A 20,793-nucleotide genomic window follows, 5' to 3' on the forward strand; every position below is an offset into this window, starting at 1 on the left:
ATAATGTATTCTGCTATCAGTTCAGAAGTTAAAAAAATGGTTAATACAAGAGTTCCTGCCGAGGTCATATATTCATAGATTTTTATAAATAGTAAAAGGTAAGTAATCTAGCCAATCATAATGAATCATATGGCATTCCATGAAATTATATGCTAAAAACAACCACATAAATATATAGTTTATAGTATTTTTTTATTCAGGTGTAATAAAGGTACAATTTTGAAACAGTTAGAACAATTACATACTTCTGAAAGGTATACTATCTTTAAATACATTGTGACATACAAAGTTATGACATTCTTACATATAAATGAACATTTATTGATAATTATCACATTTTCAGATTGCTGTTATTAATTAAAGATCCAGTTCTCTCATTAAGTGTATGAGAAAAATATATCCAGATAGATTTTTATGTCTTCTTCATTTGTGGTGATTTTCTGCACACAAATTTCCACAACTGCTCAATTTAATACTGTATTCAATAAACATAGCCTGAAAATAATTTGCAATTATGTACCATAATATCAGCAATCTTCAGCCTTACTTCTAATACAATACTATATATCATGCTGGGGCGATAGTATAGGAACCACATTTCAGAAAGATAACTCTACTGCAAAATATCACATCACTTCTTCAGTGCTGGTGGTGATTTGCTGGGCATTGATCTTCTTATCTTATTCATTTCACGTGAAATACAGAGTTCAACACACATGGCCTGAAAAACATTTGTAGACAGTTTTACCACAACAACAGTAATCTTTCCTATATAAGGTATCACTACATCACTACGTATCATACAGGAGTAGTAACATACACGCAAAATTTCAGGAAGCAAATTCACTAGCATATGATGTTTGTATGAAGCAAGTCTAGAAAGTAGGTACCATTTTGGAAAAAAAAAACTAATAAAACCATTTTTTGTCAAGCCAAAATTTCTTTTTGCAAGAAAGAACATTTCTTAAACTATTTTTCTACACTGCTGTCGACACTGTTCAGACATATGTTACAGCAGAAACCCAATGTTTTTTACGTGCTCTTTGTAGAAAGATTCTGCCAGTGAAGATAGCCATGGTTAAACATTGTTTTCTGTATTGTTTTCTGTTTGTTGAGTTCCTTCCCTGAGCTGAAACCATCAATATGGTATGATGCTGTCAAACAGTGAGAAAACCTTGGTGTACAATTCAAAATAAAAGGTGTGGAATGTTAAGTCAATGCATTGTGTTGCTCCATGACAACACACGTCCTCATTCTGATGGTGCCACTCAAAACCTTACTCAACAATTCAGCTGGAAGCAGTTTGATCACCTGAAACACACTCATTGTTGAACTTGAAGTGTGGTTTTGGAGGAAGGAGATTTGGCAGTGATGATGCAGCAAGTGTTGTTCAGCAGTGTCTATCTTCACTGGCAGCATATTTCTATGAAGAGGCCATAAAAAATTGGTTTCCTGCTATGATAAATTTTTGAACGATGGTGTCAACTATCTATAAAACTAGTTTAAGAAATGTTCTTTCTTGTAAAAGTAAATTTTGGTTTGAAAAAAAAAATTTTAGACGTTTTATTTTCTGGATGTGCCTTATATATTTGTATAGCAAATATATTAAAATCCATGATATAATTCTTAAAATATTTTGGAAAGTATACAGAAAGTTATACAATGAAAGTAATTTTATAGTCAAATCATATGCGTATAGAGAAATGGAGGTTAAAGCAGTTGAAAATAATATGCAGCAATGCACTGAAAAGAATACTTGAAAGTGAAGTACTTAAGTGAACTTTACAAAATAAGTGTTGCTGAATATGTTATTAGAGCAAATAATTGATTTCAAGCTGCTAAAACAAGACATCTTCAGAAGTACATGTTTAAATTACTTTCTTTTAAAAGCCAATAAAATGGCTGAAGTACTGCTGACCATGCCTGAGTTGCCGAATATATCATTTTAGCCAATATCGCTACCATTCAATGTTGACAATAAACATAAAATCATTTATCAGACGTTTCTACATGACACTAACAATTAACTTTGTAGACACCAACTAAGAGAATGTCCCTGTTGCTGCTAACTCAGTTCAAAACACTGCATTCTAGAACATGTATTAGAAAATATGTGTTTCATCATGTAGAATAATGAGGCATTTTTGTCACACTTCCAGCTATAACTCTGTTGTTTAATAATTTTTATCAAGTTCTACAGCCTTGTGCATGTTTCATTGTTATTTTGAGGCTGGAGAGTGAAGACAAATTTGACAACATTATTATCTTTTCACTGTAATGTTCAAATCAAAACCCTGTGTTGCCTACTGTAGAATGGAGGTACAGTTATTTACATTATACACCATGAGGAGATACTACTGACAATCAGCACACATACTCTTCCCTGTACATGATAGAAGTGTTGTATGAATCAACTTGACTCTATTGTCTATAGTGGACACAGTTCTCACTGCAAATGTGGGTGGCATGTAGTGCATAAACCTATTCAGATGTAGAGCGGATAGAAGCAGGACAGATGATATCTCAAGGGATTGTTATGTGAGGATATGATTAGGGCCCATCACACAGTGAAAGATATAGGCAGTATCATCAGTATAGCAGCACAGAAAAAAACAACAATAAATGTATACTAAAGCTGGAGTGAGTATGAAACAAAAGTGGGGGAGCTTTCCAACAGCTCAAAAATGAGAAGGAAAATATGGGAAAATGAATTATAATAAGATGGGAGTGACAAAATCTGTTCCCAAATCCTGTGCAGCCAGTCCATAGTCTAACAATACTCCTTCCTTGATACTGCCTCTGTGTCAGCAAAGACTTCACCTAAAAGTTTATCCTCATCACACACCACAACAGAAGATAAACTTTTGAAATTTTTGTCAGATCAGCAACCTGCACTCAGTTTGTATTAATAGTTAAATTTAAACTATCTTTTCAAGTATAGTTGTTTCATCCTGCATCATCCTTTCCTCATCTCACCATACCTTTTTGAATCAATAATTTTAATTCTTTTAAAGTGTTATCCTCATATTTTGCCTTATCTTTTTCTTGCTATTCTTGTCACTCTGCAGTACAAACCACAGTGGCATTCATATTCTACTTTGCTCTCTCTCTCTTTCTCTCTCTTCAGCACTGCCTCACTGTGCAGTTTAAAAGCCTCAGAAATTTTGGTTTCCAACAGTACTCATGCAGTAGCCAAAACTCAAGCAGTAGCATTTCTCTCTGATGAAGAATTTGAGTTTTATGCTTCACAGAGACCTCTAACAGAGAGTAGAGCAGAGTAGAGAAGAAAGAGAGTTCTGTTGGTACTATACTAACAAACATAAGTACTTAAACACACAGCAGAAGATGTAGTACTATATACTTGATAAAAAAAACAGAGGTAGCCTAATAAATATTAAGTATAACTTACAGAGATATAAAAAGAACAGGAAAATTTAAGTATAAAAGAGGAATCATCAGACTGATGGAGAGAAAAAAGGTGCTATCAGGGCAATATTAGATAAGTTAGACTTAGAATTCCATTGTAGAAAAGAGTTTTTAATGAAGTACCACTCTCTAGAAATGCAAAAATTAATTATTACCCTTAGAATATGCTGGCGATTATGATGTATCAGTTATTTATCCATACCATCATAAACATCAGGCCATTATAAATGTCTGGGATGCTTTGTTGGACACTACATTATCCACATTTGGAGGAAATTATTAGCATTATGTAATTCATCTTCTGGGTGTAGACACCAAGCTGCAGAGTGTGTGCAAACCGAAAAATTGTGAAGTGTGCTGATAATGTTGAATGAGCAAGCAAATGGGAAGTAATGTTAATTTTAACTTACAAGGTATATCTCAAATCAGAAATATTACTCTTTCCCCTAGGTTAGCCACTAATTTGTAGTTAGTTTCTGATTTGCTTAATGGGGGCATAAAGGTTGTTTTTGATTAAGCTGGGTGTAAGGTGTTCAAAAGAGATGAGCAACATAGTTCTGGATGAGAATCAAACGACAATTGTAAATTAAAACACATTGAGCCTGTGTCAGCTGAGCATGGTCTAGCCGAAGTAAAATTAGTAAAATGCTAGATTTATGGCATCATAGCATTAGTTATCTTTGAGTTGACACTAGACTTAAGTCATTTTTTCTGTATGGAGGCATAAAGTTGGAGTATTGTGATTCACAACCTGCTGACAGGCATATATCATGAGTGCTTGGTAAGATGTCTAAATTTCCATTTTCAAGGGACACAGGAAACCATGTATCTACACTGCTTGCCTTGCTGTATATGGATTTATGTGGCTCCATGGGACAAACATCTCACGGTATGGCAAAGTACATGTATAAATTATTTCAGAAGTATATTCTGTTAATTTCTCAAGTGTAAAGTTCAAACATTTCATTTTTTCTGTCAGTTTGAAACTTGTGTAGAAAATAAGGTTGATGGAAATATCAAAGCTAATAGATCAGACAGTAGCACTGAATTTGACTGATTTCGCAGAGAGAATGGGACTGTGCATAACATTAGTATGCTCTATAGCCCAGAACATAATAGTATGGAAGGAACTAATTAATCAATTTCTAAGATGACGCCATGCATTTTATTTGATTCTGCTCTGTCTAAGCATTATGGGGCAGGGGCATGAAATATGGCTGTTGACATAAGGAACCTTGTTCCTCATACGGCACTTAATGGTAAGGTTCCACATGAGTTATGGGGAGGGAAAAGGATCTTCTCTGAATCATTTAAAAGTTTTGGTTAGTGAGCCCTTCTATACATGTCTGACAGACTAAATGATTCACAGAACCCCAAGAAAATTGTGAAAATCAATAGAGTTAGGGTTTTTTTTTGAGCCTGTTAGAAAGTCTGCCTGTGTATCAAAACCCAAGGATTATGTCACCTATTTGATATGTAATTTTTCCAGTATGGGAAAATATCCTGGAACCTAGAGGATACCATGTTTTCCATGTTGAAGAGTGACACAGAAGAAATAAAGTGTTTTCAGAAGAATGTTATTTGCAAATTTGTGGACTCGCCAATGAGTAACAGTACTATAGGTAACAAGTTGGCATTTAAGTTGAAAAAGAATGTAAATGATGCAGCACATTATTGTGCTACACTTGTTTCTAAGTGGTTTACTAAGATATTTGGTATAGATTGTGATGAAATCTGTTCATCAGTAATGAGATGTAGTACTCTCAAAGTGTCCATTTGTTTAACTATAAATCTTGAAATTAATCATTTTGATATTGAAACTGCTTTTCAATATATGGACTTGAGGGACATATTCTCATGAAGGAACCATGTGATTTTGTATCAAAAGGGAATGAAGGCAGAGTCTATTAACTATCTAAGGTCATTTATTGTTTAAAACATGTCAGCAAGACAGTGGACTAAAAAGGCAAAATTTTGTACTTTTAGACCTAGTTTATGCTGTAAATATTGAAGAAGATTTTTGTGTTTATTAAAAGGTCATGTAAAAATCTTCCAATTGGCATTTTGTATGTGTGGTGTATGACAAGTTGTATCAGGGATTATGTGAACATTTTGAAGTTAAGGAGTTAGGAGAAGCAAAATCATGTCCAGGCACTTATACTAACAGAAACTGAGAGGAAGGCAATTTAATAATGGCCCAGAAGGGTTATATTGTAGATGTGCAGAAACACTTTAATATTTCATATGGTAATCCTGCAGAAACACCAATGGGATGCATAGGATGGTAAGGCATTAGTGGGATATTTGCTTTACATCAGTACTAATACAAGACGTGAAATATCTTACGCAGCTAGTATTTTAATTCAATAGAATTTTAAGCGTAATAGTGTACATTGAAGTGCCGCAATATGAGTCTTTCATTATCTCAAGAGCATTATGAACTGTAGGATTCTGTTTACAAAGGGGATTTTTAAAGATCTCCCTGTAATTAGTTAGGTTAACTCAGATTTTGTAGATGATTTAACTACTGGATTTTCATGATATGAGAGTTCTTTATTGTCGGGGAAAATCTTACAATCATTTTCCATGACAAACAGATCTTAAAATCAGAAAATAAATACAGCAATACACAGCCTCCAAAAGCTACTGAGTGACTGTGGCTCATCACCATTGAAAACTTTTTACTGAACTGCTTAGCCAGACATTTGAGCAAGTACTTAAATATAAAGCCCTGCTTTGGGCTGTCTTAACAGATATGACATAATAATGGTCTAACAACTTTAGCATTGTACTTGATAATGGCATAAAGGCTAAATCTGGATAGGACAGAAGACAAATACAGTAATACACAGTCAAATGGCAGTTTACTCTTTTTTCTTAGAAAAAAAAAGAAAAAAAAGAAAAGGAAACAAAAAAAAAGGAGAGAGAGGAGGGGGGGGGGGGTAGAAGGAAGTGAGACTGTTGTCAAGCTCTTGTAGTCAACAAAGGTAATGTCTGCTGATATGTTAGCTAAACCACTTGCCAAAGAGCGACACAAGCATTTTATTCACAAGTTGAAATTGTTGGCAGATTATGCAGTAGTGTTATGTTGGTTTCTAGCATCTTATTTCATCTTTGTTGTAAAGATCTATGAGTCAGTGAGCTATCTTTATATTGTTGTTCCTTTGTCATTTGCGTATATGGTATAATACTGATCTGTGAATACAAGTATAATGAATGCTGTAACTGTTATTTATCCATACAGGCATAAACACCAAAATATTATAACAGCTCTAAAACTGAACTGTGACCAAAATGCACGCGTGTATCAGAAGTAAATTTTATTTTTGACTAAGGAAAATAAAAAAATCATGAACAAAGTAAGATATATTATGGAGTAGATATTAGGAAATAGACAAGAGCAGAAATATTTCTAGAAAAGTTTACACATGAAATTGGGAAAAGAAGAAAAAGTTTTAGTGGGTAAATCCAAACAAAGAGTCCTAGCAGACTGTCAAGATCAAGTGTTACAACATGGGAAAGAATTAAGAAGTGGTAAGATTTGCAAAATAATGCCTAGAGGAAGATAGACAGCAGAGGAGAGGAATGGACAGAGTGAACAGAATAAGAAGTATCAGAGAAAACAAAAGGCTATCGTGGTGGTGCCAACACATTATTGGTGATTTAGAGATGTTCAGTGCCAATAAGAATGAGTTATTAAATACAAATAAAGTGGCCTCAGCAGCCAGAGATTGTGCTCATGTGTGTGAGCTGCATTTGTGTGTGTGTGTGTGTGTGTGTTTTCTACCTCCAGAGAAAGCCTTGTTGGCTGAAATTTCATTTTCTGTTAGTCTTTTTGTTGTGTATATCTGTGACTCAGCATCTCCACTGTATGGTGAGTAGCAACTATCCTTTTCATATTATTGTCGCTAAAAGAAAAAGTGAAGACTAGTTTTCATTGTCCTTTTATGTAAATAACAACAGTTCAAAATACAAAACACAAATAAGTTGAATGGTCTGATTTGTGAATCTTGATGCTGGGTGTATTAATTATCATGTTGCGACTATTACTATACCTTACCAATTATTATACTCAATATAAAAAGGGCAAACATGCCACTAATTCTAATACGTATGCACATGTATTTCTTGTTCCTCAAAGTGAGCAGTGCACTACAGCTCATCCATTATGTATAACAATTAATTCAGACCAGACTGCAGAATTTACTATCAGTTTAAGCCTTCTTCGTGTTTATATCCAGTCATATGGCTGCTGATGAAGTTCTATGATATGATTAGTCCTATTATCTTACATTCTTGAAACTCACAGTATGTGCATGACATTACATATATTGTGATCAGAAAAAACAGATTCTATATTTCCCATAATAGATGCACAAGTTCTCAAATGTTGATCTGCTCAGCTCTGAGATTCAGTCTAATGCCTCTTTCCACATGAAGCATATCAATAAACGATCACAAAAATCAAAACTTGATCCTACACTTAAGTGGGAGTATATACTCAACAACTGCTAAATCAATAGTAACCAAAGGTATTCACTGGGACACAGATATGGAGGTAACACCTGTTAGGCAGTAAGACATAGAATGTTTAAAAGGAGTTTCTTCTCCGGGAAGGAAAGGAAGCTAAAAAATTAAGAACTGTTAACAATATACGCATAGGTGACAGAAATCATGGGACAGCAATATGCACATATACAAACTGTGGTAGTATAGTTTACACAAGGCATAAAAAGGCAGTGCATTGGTGGAGCTCTCATTTGTACTCAGGTGATTCATGTGAAAATCTTTCTGATGAGATTATAGCCACAGGAAACATTGAACGTGGAATGGTAGTTGGAGCTCGATGCATGGCGCATTCCAGTTTGGAAATCATTCAAGAATTCAATATTCTGAGATCTACAGTATCAAGAGTATGCCGTGAACACCAAATTTTAGGAAGTACATCTCACAAATGTACAATGCATTGACACACCAAGAGCAGTATTGTTTGTATTGAGATGTCAGTGCTAACAGTCAGGCAACACTGAAATAACTGTGGAAATCAATGTGAGAGCTACAGTGAATGTATCCATTGGGACAGTGTGATGGTTTGATATTAATGGACTATGGCAGCAGATAACTGATGTTATTACCTTTGGTAACAGCACAATATCAATTGCAGCACCTCTCCTGAGCTTGTGACAATACTGGTTGTACCCTAGACGACTAGAAAACCAGTCCTGATTTCAATTGGTAAGGGCTGATGGTAGGGTTCGAGTGTGATACAATTCCTATGAAGCCACTCTAAAAATCTGTCTGCTTTGAGTATTTGAGTTGTGGCTTGTCTATACATCTAGTTCCAAATTTACTTAAAGACAAAATGTAGATTTTTCATAATCCCGTTCACTCTGAAATATTGTAAAAGAGCTATATTTAAAAGATGTTCAACAATGATATGTTTGTAAAGTAACTAAAGTAAATATCACTAATGGATTAGGCCATAGGGCTGTTCTGACTGGCCAACTGCTGCCTACAACAAGGCAAATTTAGGAGTGCACGATGAGCATGGGACATGTCGCCAATACCTCCAGCTGTTATTGCCATTAGATGCATCCTGATGATGCATCTGCTGTAAGAATTTTTTAACTGCGCCATACTGGTAAATTTACTGCATCAACATCTTTCATGGTAAAGAAAAATTTTAATTTTACAGCATGTTCCTTGGAATGAGTGAAAATAACAAAAATCATCTTCGGAGATGTTGCATCTCTATTTTTAAGCAAGAGGACACTAGGCTTCCTAGAGTAACTTGATAACACCAACCAAAGAAGTGAGTAAAGGTTACCTGGTGAGGTGCTTATACAGGCCAACAGAAATCTGACTGTCACATAGATAAAACTCTAATATAATCAACAATATCTTCTGGTACACGCATTTTCGAACACGTTTTATGGTGTCGCTGGGTGAGGTCCTGGGAATTTTTCGAAGATTTAGATTTCTCTTTTCCCCTGGTTACCTAACACTCTTTAATGTTTTATGGATGTTTTTAGAATATGCGTCTATGTAGTTTAATGGCAAATTTCCTGCTTATAACTTTGGGATTACTGAAATAAATATTAAATTCCTATTGCTGTACGAAAAGCAATCAGTCAGCCATATGAACCTAGGTCCAAATATTGGAACTGACTTATCCCATAGCCAGAATTCATTTATGTATTTATTTTATCTATGGTACGAATAAAGAACAATCAGTCAAACAGTTAAAATGATGCCCTGTTTTCAATGAAAGTGGCGAAGGCCAAAATTGCGAACATCACATCCAGTTCTGAAACACAATGCTAGATAAATTCCAGTTCGTTACTAAATACCTCTTCAGTACTCTGCTTCGCTTCTCCTCCCTTTTGTGCGCAGTAAAGACGACATCGCTTCCAAATATCGTGATACATGTTACGCAATAGCTGATTCTGAAAAAAATTAATTAATTATTGTTGATAAAAATGGTTATAATAGCCATTTATCTATAATCTGTACAATATACTCACAGTGTTATCCATTTTATCGGCCATATTGAGATAAATTTTGATCAATATTTTCAAATACTGTAACGTTTTCAGTAAAACAATCACAAGCGTAAATTTTACTCCTCTCGAACACTTCCACAATAATACGACTTATATGCTGAGGAAAACTCTTACCACTGCAACAAAAGTGGAGATGGACTACGGCGATGCGCCAGAGACTTCGTTAGCTGACGGAAGTATTGTCTGTAAACCTAATGCTAAATAAAATTACGCTGCTGTGATAGATATGCTATACGTAAAATACACGTAAGTACGATTGGAAGGAAATGTATTAAAATGCCAGCACAAAATTAACAGATTTCTAAGTTATAAAGGAATATCTTTCGTGACTGAACTGTTGTTAGAATCGCAGGATGGACCAACGAGACGTTAGAACTGCAGGGTCGCCAATTCAGCCTTTTCCCACTTGGTCTGGCTTATTTCAGTGCCATGTTTGCTGGAGAAAATAAAGAGGGATCTCTTCTTTATTAGATTCTAATTGGCAATTTAGTTTTCGTAACATCAAGTACACCACAAATTTCTCTCCGCATCTACCATCAATAAAGAGAAGAATAAAATTTGCTACTAAATGTAACAATCTCTATGCATTTATTGCCGTCTGATTTTCTAGCCTCAAAACGTACTGGTAAAGGCACCACAGCAAACTTTCCCAATCCACGAAGTGATGTAAAACTGCTGTTGTTACCCAGACAAAGTATTTGCAATTGTGCCTAGCTATAGTCATGTTTAGGAGGTTTAATGTCACGTTCTTGTAAGGGTAAATTCATTTAGTCTGTAGCGTAGTAGTTCTTCACTAAACAGCTAGCTACATAGCCCATTAACATATCAGTGTTCAGTGTCCAGTGACACATCCGGAGGGTAGCAAGTCACATATCTGGGATTCTGTCTGCTTTTCTAGTTTACTTCCTCAGTTAGTCTTGCTAGTATTCTTAGGATGAGTGCGTGCTGTGTGCAGATGCAGGAGGAGCTGGTGCAGTTCATGAACAGCTGAATGCACTTTTCGCTATGGTCAGTCACCTTCACTCTGCTGTCTCAAAGTGTAGCAGTGGGGGATAATCTAGTGTGTTGCATGTGACACCTCAGGTGCCACTTGTTTTAAGCAAGGGATCTGCTGCCAAGGCACCTACTAGTGTACCCAGCGTAGTGAATCACCAGTAACCACAGAGTGGGTGGCAGGTGGTAACACATTCGTGTCACTCGAGGCAGGGGGCTAATGTGGAGACTGACCATCCAGCCTTACCCATTCACCATGTGAGTGGACATGTGGCTGTTACTTCAACAGGGTCTGAGCAGGCACATGGGAGTAGTAGAGCTACACCGATGTGGCACACATTCCATTGTTGCCAAAATTATTCAACATGGCGGCGATGACGTCATCCAAGATGGCGTCATGTAGACTTGGCAACAGAAAATTACGTCATCCAAGATGGCGCATTTTGGTGGGAAGTTTGATTTTGGCTACCTCCACTAACCTAACCTTCCAGAAGAAAATTGGCGGGAAATTCAAATTCCAATAGGATAATGCATCACACAACGAAAATGGCGGGAAAATAGACCAATTGGGCTACTTCCACTAACCTAACCCCCTCCCCAAGAAAAATGGCTGGAAGTTCAATTTCCAACAGGATAATGCACCACACTCTACTAAGCAAAGAAAATCGCAGGAAAATAGCTCACTTGGCCTACCACCACTAACCTAAGTCACTCGACCGCCACCTCTTCCTACGAACTGGCACCAACTTTTATTACGGTAAACAAAATTCAATTCTCATGTAAAGTGTAGATGGAGTACAGTGATGCGCCAGAGACTTCATTAGCTGACGGAAGTAGGTTGTCTGTAAACCTAATGCTAAATAAAATTACACTGCTGTGATAGATATGCTATACGTAAAATACAAGTATGATTGGAAGGAAATGTATTAAAATTCCAGCAAAAAATTAATAGATTTCTAAGTTATAAAGGAATATCTTTCGTAACTGAACTGTTGTTGGAATTGCAGGATGAACCAACGAGACGTTAGAACCGGAGGGTCACCAATCCAGCCTTTTCCCACTAGAGGGTTGGGTTGGGTTGTTTTGTGGAAAGAGACCAAACTGCGAGGTCATCATTTCGTCGGATCAGGGAAGGACGGGGAAGGAAGTCGGCCATGCCCTTTCAAAGGAACCATCCCGGCATTTGCCTGTAGCGATTTAGGGAAATCACAGAAAACCTAAATCAGGATGGCCAGATGTGGGATTGAACCATCGTCCTCCCGAATGCGAGTCCAGTGTGCTAACCACTGCGCCACCTCACTTGGTTTTCCCACTAGACCTAACTTATTTCAGTGCCATGCTTGCTGGAGAAAATAAAGAGGGATTTCTACTTTATTAGATTCTGATTGGCAATTTAATTTTCGTAACATCAAGTACACCACAAATTTCTCTCCGCATCTAACTTCAACAAAGCGAAGAATAAAATTTGCTACTAAATACAACAATCTCTATGCATCTCTAACAAAATGGCGTGAAAGAAAACACTTTACTAACCTCAGTCACCAGACTGCCACCACCTCGTAAGGATTTGTGGGAAAAGGAGTTGGACGTAAGACTTTATTAAAACAATTCCATGTAGTTGTGTTCACCACAAGGTCAGCACTCCAACTGATTTAGTACACATTGCCACCACCAGAGGGCACTCTAATCAGAGACATAATCCAAGATGGCAACACACAGTGTATTCACTATGAGGTCTGGACTCCAACTGACTTAGTACATATTTTTGCCACCAGAGACACCACCGTGACGTCCTCCAAGAAGCCGATCGTGATGTCAGTCAAGATGGCTGCACTCAGTGTATCCACCACATGGTCTAAGATTGTACACTTGGCCTACCTCCACTAACCTAACCCCTCCCCAGGAAATATGGCTGGAAGTTCAAATTCCAGCACAATAATGGTGGGAAAACCTTACCTGTCTTTATTATTATTTAAACACTATCATGCACGTGTGTTCGCACAAGGTCCGGACTCCAGCTGCCAGCAGAGGGTGCCACCCTTACATCAGAACATGACGCATGTACCGTTATTCAAGATGGCTGCACCTACTCTGTCCACCATCACGAGGTCCAGAGTCTACTTCATATCTCCTGCACAAGAGGATGCCACCGTGATGTCCGCTTTCTCTCGTGCCGCCTCACCGGCCAGCGACCGTCTGACAGTTCACGTCACAGCGTTAGGACCGCTGGTGTCAAAGTTGTTTGCTGGACAGTGGAATATGCCCTTGTGTCACACAACCGCCGATCCACCACGTGAATTGCTCGACAAAGAACGCTCTCCCTAATTCAACTGACACAAGAACGTCTGCTCTCTCTCTCTCTCTCTCACTCGATCACATTATAACCGGACATGCACTGTGCCGCCAAATCATGGGCATCCGACCACTTACGTCATGCACTTTCGGCCACCACCGCCATACACGCGCCGCACATAGACTTATGTAAATATGCTAACACCCACATCACAGATCTAAACTATCAATTACCTAAGTACTTAATTCCATTTCAATTTTAATCATATTAAATAATTCAATTTACAATTTCATATAGGTATGAAAAGGTGTTCAACTACCTACTTCCAACTACTTTTCAAGGACCAGACCGCCAGCTCTTCCTAGGAACTCTCGCCGAGTTTGGATTCTTTTCTTAGGTTGGTAGCGAAAGGGGAAGTGACCTTTCTTTAATGCCAGAATTCCACTGTCCAGCAAACAACTTTGACACCAGCTGACCTTAGGCTGTGACGTGAATGGTCGGATGGTCACGGGCCAGTGAGGCGGCACGAGAGAAAGCGGACGTCATGGTGGTATCCTCTGATGCAGGAGATATGAAGTACACCCTGGACCTCATGACGGTGGACACAGTGTGTACAGCCATCTTGAATAACGGTAAATGCGTCATGTTCTGTTGTAAGGGTGGCACCCACTGCTGCCAGCTGGAGTCCAGACCTTGTGCGAACACACGTGCATGAAGGTCACCACCACTAGCCTAAGTCGCCAGAATGCCACCTCTTCCTAGGGGCGGGTGGTAAAAGGACTCAGCCCGCACTAGGTTGATGGAGGGAGGAAGGGGTGTACTTAATTGATTTGTGAGCAATTTATTTAGGGATGGAGTATATGTATCACAGAACACACCCTCTAACATGCCCCACAGCATACAGACCTGCAAACCACTCCCACATAACTCATGTATAAAGCTCTACACACACTCTTGCTAATTGCAAACCGTCAAAAATAGCACATTGCACAGCCTACAGACATGCATATCACTCATAAACAATGCACAGTATTCACGTCCATATAGCCAAACAACTCCTAAATTGTCAAAATAATAATCCATGTAAATGACTCTGCTTGCTAATCGTCAACTGTTGAAATCATACATCAGCCTTTATTTAAACAATTAGAGGCAACACCACCACCAAGTGTATTCGCCACTGAGTCCATAGCCCAACTGACTTAGTTCATATCGATGCCACTAGAGCATGCTGTAGTGACGCAAGTACCGTAATCTAAGATGGCACCACCTAGTGTGGTCTTCACAAGCTCCAGACCCCAACTGTCTTAGTATATTTCCTCGCCATCAGAGGACACCACAGTGACACCAGCTGACGACGAAAGCACAGTTATCCATGATGGCAGTAAACAGTGTGTTCTCCACGAGGTCTACAACACTGTTGTCCGGTTCGTGACGTAAATCGAGATCGTGAGAGAAAACGACTCAGCCTGCTCTGGGCTGCTGGGGGGGGGAGTAAAGAAGGAGTTCACTCTATTTAGTTTCAAACATTTTCTTTAGCGATCGAATATGTCCATCACACTGATAAAAAACATCCACCCTAATGTGCTTGGCGTCACAATACACAGTCTGCAGACACGCAAACAACTCCTAATTTCAGTACACAATTGCAAACTGCTCCTAAACAATGCAGTACACATATCTACAAACACAGAGTGGCCGAACGGTTCTAGGCACTACAGTCTGGAACCGCGCGACCGCTATGGTCGCAGGTTCGAATCCTGCCTCGGGCATGGATGTGTGATGTCCTTAGGTTAGTTAGGTTTAAGTAGTTCTAAGTTCTAGAGGACTGATGACCTCAGAAGTTAAGTCCCACAGTGCTCAGAGCCATTTGAACCAAACGATCAGTACTTGTAAACTATCCAAATAATGCATGGCACAGCCTACAGGGCTGCTCGCAAAATAACACAACAGATGCTCACAACCACCCACCACCACACCCTCACCCCCGCGAAGTCACACGTCTGACAGCGCTCAAACCGCGCACAAGTCCCTGCTCGGCTTCCGCAAACATGAGGTGGCGACAGCCGCATTCATACTCCATCCCTGTGAAGTTCCTATCCAAATACGTGTTCACGTAGACACAGCTCCTGGTGCGACCAGCCAGGGTCGAGCGCTCCGCCACACCCGCCAGCCACCCCCACTGAACACCGGTGAAAGTTGCATTCCTCTATACAGTCACCGTTATACTGTCATAGCACTCCAAAGCGCGTTCACGACAGTCTCATATTCGAGGCATCTCCAGGCACCACTTTTCTTTACCATTGAATGCAGAACAGCACAGAGCGTGTTGACACATGCGCTCAACCACACGTATCCGCCCCCAGCATAACTGACGCAACACCGCCAAGTGGACTCACATAATTACAAACTCATCTAACAACCTACCCAATCTTATCCTTATGTCACATCTCCTTGTAAAAAAAAAAAAATAAGAGCCAAGTCGACCTCTCAGGAATTGTATTGTGTCCCAGAAATAGTTAACGCCCACTTTCGTCATGCCTCAGCTTGTATGCACGGAAATTCTCATCCTAACAGAACCTGTTTACGAAAATCTCGCATCATCCAGTCTTCTTCCCAGACATAACGTGATAGCCTTCCTGCTCTCAACATATGCAAATGTTCTCACCGCTCCTAAATCCCTCCACAATCAATCGAGTATTCTCATTTGCTCTGATCGAATTTACCATTCGAATTACTTATGCTGCAGGTATCGAAGCCCCATTCGCCTTTTCTTACTCGGACTTCCAGTGGTTATTTTGCGAAGATTGCTAAATAGCACAGACAGTTCGCTCAATCTATACACCCTCAACCTGTTCATTCTTTCTACAGACGCTACACTCAATGGCAATAAACTATTTTACACTGATCACCATTTTGCACTGACAACTAAACCTGGGAAATTTGTCTACAAGTCATCAAATACATATTATACTAGCAAGAATATTGGAGCGTCAAACCAATCTCCATCCAGGGAATATATCACCGAGTACTGTCTCGATCTAGTAAACATGCAATTCACATCCCCAACCAAACCAAATCACCCCCTTTACATCAATGAACCGAAGTCACTTTCAGAACTGATGTTCAAAGACATGTTCTTTTCTCCTCGGCATAAACGCTCTACTCTTTCCGCTTTCTTGCTCGCATTTCTACAGTCATCTCCAGACTAGTGGATTACAAGAACACCTATATTTTCGCCATAATATTATACAATTTTCGTCATACTTCTCGATATCAAGCACACAGCACTAGCCACCCGATCGCTAACACAACATAGTGAGTAAGATATAGACTGTAAATTATTTCTCCACAAACAACAAACTTGAGCGAGGCGCAGCATGCTGTAAACCACTGACTAACTAGAAACAAGTAGAGTAAACTGATATTCGCACTCTCGAATAACGAAGTCGGTGATCTAACAGATTCCATATGATCAATATTGTTTACAAACCAACTACAGTCTTTCCCATGTCTAGAGAACAGGCAAACGTGTGTCCTACACACCACAATCCATATTCCCTCAACTAAATAAAGGCATCAAATGTGCAGAAGCAGTCGACCAAACAATTTACATGGAAGTAATAACGCTCCACCACAGACGCACCATCTTCTCAAAGTTACACTTGATCACGAAAACAGCCAAGTACATACTTAGTTCATTGTTCAGTCATCTAGAACTTGGTAAAGTTAACTATCATACATTCCCACGAATCCTTAGGAGGTGGTGGCAGTCTGAGATTAGTAAAGTGTGTTTTCTTTCATGCCATTTTGTTAGCTTAGTAGAATTTTGTTTACCGCAAAAATTAAAAGCTGGTGCCAGTTCGTAGGAAGAGGTGGCTGTTGAGTGACTTAGGTTAGTGGAGCTACTTTCCTGCGATTTTCTTTGCTTAGTAGAGATAAGAGCGGTGTGGTGCATTATCCTGTTGGAATTTGAACTTGCCGCCATTTTTCTTGGAGAGGGGGTAAGATTAGTGGAGGTAGCCCAATTGGTCTATTTTCCCGCCATTTTCGTGGTGTGATGCATTCTCCTACTGGAATTTGAATTTCCCTCCAATTTTTTTCTGGAAGGTTATGTTAGTGGAGGTAGCCCAATTGACCTTCTTCCCGCCAAAATTCAAACTTCCCGCCCAAATCTGCCATCTTTGATGACATAAAGCACTGTTGCCAAGTCTACAAGACGCCATCTTCTATGGCGTCATCGCCGCCATATTGAATAAATTTGGCAACAATAGAATGTGGGGCCACATCGGTCTAGGTCTACTACTCATGGGGGGAGGGGTTTACTAGTTATCGGGAGCTCCAACATTCAGTGTTTGATGGAACCCCTTAGGCAGATAGCATTCTGTGCTGAAAAGAAAAACAATGTGCCTTCACCCTGTCTCATGTGCGATGTGGAGGCTGCCATACCTGTGCCTATTGAGCATGCAGGGCGAAGCCATCTGCAAGTTGTGTCTCACGCTGGCACCAATGACGCCTGTCGAATGGGTCCTGAGACCATCCTCAGTTCATGCAGGTGGCTGGCAGAGCTGGAGGAGACTGCTGGCCCCATGTGTGGGGTGCAACCAGAGCTCACAATTTGCTGCATTGTATCCAGAGTTTATCAGGATCCTTTGGTCCTGAGCTGAGTGGAGGATCTCAACCAAAGGCTTCATTGACTCTGTGACAGTCTTTGTTGCAAATTTCTAGACTTGCGTTATTGGGTTGGGATTTGTAGGACTCCCCTAGATATACCAGCGGTGCACTACACAAAGCAAGGAGTCACTCAAGTAGAAACATACTTGTGAAGTGCAAATGAGGGTTTTTTAGTCTAGACATTAGTTTGAGATGCTCTGTAGAAGACGCATCAGTTGATACACAGCAAGAGATGTCAGTGGCATTCAGAATAAAGACACCTTGACAGTCAAAACTTTATCAGTAAACAAATATCACTCATAACAAAGTGCCCGAAATTACTGCCCTCCAGGAAAGTTCTCGCACTCAAATCATTCTTGGATCCAAGAACTGGCTGAAACCCAAAGCAGAAAGTTCTGAGATATTTAGGGTGTCATGGAATGTATATCGGAAAGACAGATTAGAGGCCATAGGAGGGGTAGCATTGTCAAAAATTTTTTTCATTTGAGGTGAAGTGCAGTGTGATAGTGTAGTTATCTAGTCACATATAACAGGTCTAGGTGAAACCAAGTTAGTTGTTCCACTGTGACAGTTCTACAGTCATTCAAAGAGAATCTATGGTCAGTTGTGTGGAAATACCCAGATCATGCAATACTAGCTGGAGGAGACATTAACATACCACAAGTATAAAGTGGATGTCTATGAATTCATTGTGGAGTGTGCAGACAGACAGTCGTTCAAAATACTTTTGAACATGTTTTCTGAAAAATGTCTTGAGCCCACATACAGTGAAAATATTTTAAATCTTGTAGCTGCAAACAGACCAGACTTAATCGACAATGTCAGTCTAGAAATGGGGATTAGCGGTCATGATATCATTTTAACAACTATGGTTATGAAAGATAATAAATAAGTAAAGAAAGTGTTTCTGCTAGACAGAGCAGATAAGCAGTTGTTAGCATCTCATTGAGAGAGTGAATTGACGTCACTTAGTTCAAGTAAGCTGGACGTAGAGGGATTATGGGAAAAGTGTAAGCAGACTATAAAACTTGGTCTGGAGAATTACTAGTATGGTGCCTAGTAAGAGGATGAAGGATGGAAAAGTCCCACCATCGTTTAATGACGAGAATCGGAAGATGCTGAGAAAGCAGAGGCTGTTGCACTCTCGGCTCAAAAGAAAATATGCAAATGATGACAAGCAAAGATTAATAGAGATCCATGCATCTGTGAAAAGATCTATGTGTGAAGCATAGAACAAATACCACAGTCATAACTTAGCAGAGAAATCGAGAAAATCTGGTCCTATTCAAAATTGCTAAGCGGGTCTAAGGTTTCCATTCAGTCCCTTGTTGACCAGCCTGGTGTGGCAGTTGAAGACCGCAAAACAATAGCAGAAGTTTTAAGGTCAGAGTATAAATGGTCATTTTGTCGAAAATTTATTATTTTTTTGTTTTTGATGCAGAAATATTATTTGGAATTTGCTGATTAATTTGGTGTGCTGTTTATTAAATTTGTTCGACTGGAAGTATTTTTAATAGAATTTAATCTAATTAGTTGCAGAGGACGTTTTTAGGATTTCGTAAACCATTGGTCAGCTAAAACCTTATATCTCAAGAACCATAAGGTCTAGAAGGCTATGGTTTGATTTAATTTGTAGTGGAAACTTTGCTGCATGAGTTGGTAGGACATGCATGACAGTTGGGGGTGTTGCTTGCGTTGTGCATGCGATATTGTTGGTGTAACGTTTGTGAGTACCTCGTTCTTTTTGCTGTCGTGCTAGTGAACTCTTGATGCTGTGAGATAATGATTACATTTGACAATGACAAGAGGAAAAGGAGTTTTCAAGAAAGTAAGAAACTGAGGAAATGGGTACTACAGAGGTTACAAGTGAGGTTAGGAATGATAGTTCAGTCAATACAGGTACAGCTCGACCCACTGCTACACCCTCAAATTCCACTTGCGACATTTGGTGAAATGTATTCAAATACGAGAAATGAGAATGATAAAGACATCAACATCATTATAGATTTCAGTATTCTCAGCTCTGTGTTCAGTGAATTTGCAAGTTGTAGTTTATGTGGAGGAAAAATAAGCATCACTGAAGACGCCTCAAGGCGATATGAGTTAGTTTGTAGCTTGACAGTTTCATGCGAAAACTGTAAACTTCAGAAGCAATTTTTTACGTCAGAAAAGTGCAAATATTACGAATTATTTGAGACGCACATAAGGTATTTTTATGGACTCAGGTGCATTGGAAAAGGGCCTACTGTTGCAAAAGTATTATGCGGTATAATGAATCTGCCAGACCTCACTACAAGTATATCAAAACACAGACATTTTACTTGACAAAGTGAAAAATGTAGCAGAGGAATCAATGAAAACCGCAACACAGGAGGCAGTTGAGGAAAATAGAGACAGTGAAACACCTAAAGATATAACATTTGCATTTGATGGTACTTGGCAGAAGAAACTCCTGTGCAGCTGTCACAAGTATTGACACAGGTTGCAAGATGGCAAGAACTATGCCCCTTACATGAAGTCATTAAAGATCGCCTAACTCACGTTGAGCGAACAGTAGGGCTGAACAAAATGACTGACAAGGCACAATGCATCTTGTACAGGGTATAGTATGGACGTATTGAAATAATTAATGTCTGGTGATGGTTTTAAAGTAATTCACACGACATGAAAACTTTGTGGAAACGAGTCGACTTACCAGACGCTAGTTTACCCCAGGGAAGCATTTAGAGTTGACCGTGGCCGGCTGGGGTACGGCGAAGGGAAGCGCCAATAGGCAGCTTAGGGTGGCTCAGGCTCTGAAAAGCGGTAACGCGGCACGGCCTCCAGCCGCCTTAAGACGAGTGA

At 39.2% G+C, this 20,793-nt stretch overlaps 1 long non-coding RNA gene across 1 annotated transcript in view; it reads right to left on the minus strand.

Annotated features, from left to right (window-relative positions):
* Nucleotides 1–346: 346 nt before the first annotated feature.
* The window catches only part of LOC126249811 (uncharacterized), a 34,073-nt gene continuing 13,626 nt past the window's right edge, over nt 347–20,793 (minus strand). Inside the window, exons 2-3 of the long non-coding RNA XR_007545668.1 lie at nt 9,777–9,872; nt 347–721 (exon numbers count right to left, since the gene is read on the minus strand). This is a non-coding gene — a long non-coding RNA (uncharacterized LOC126249811). The remainder of the gene's footprint in view (nt 722–9,776; nt 9,873–20,793) is intronic.

This window comes from Schistocerca nitens, chromosome 3 (assembly GCF_023898315.1).
Source record: "Schistocerca nitens isolate TAMUIC-IGC-003100 chromosome 3, iqSchNite1.1, whole genome shotgun sequence".
Classification (NCBI taxonomy): domain Eukaryota; kingdom Metazoa; phylum Arthropoda; class Insecta; order Orthoptera; family Acrididae; genus Schistocerca; species Schistocerca nitens.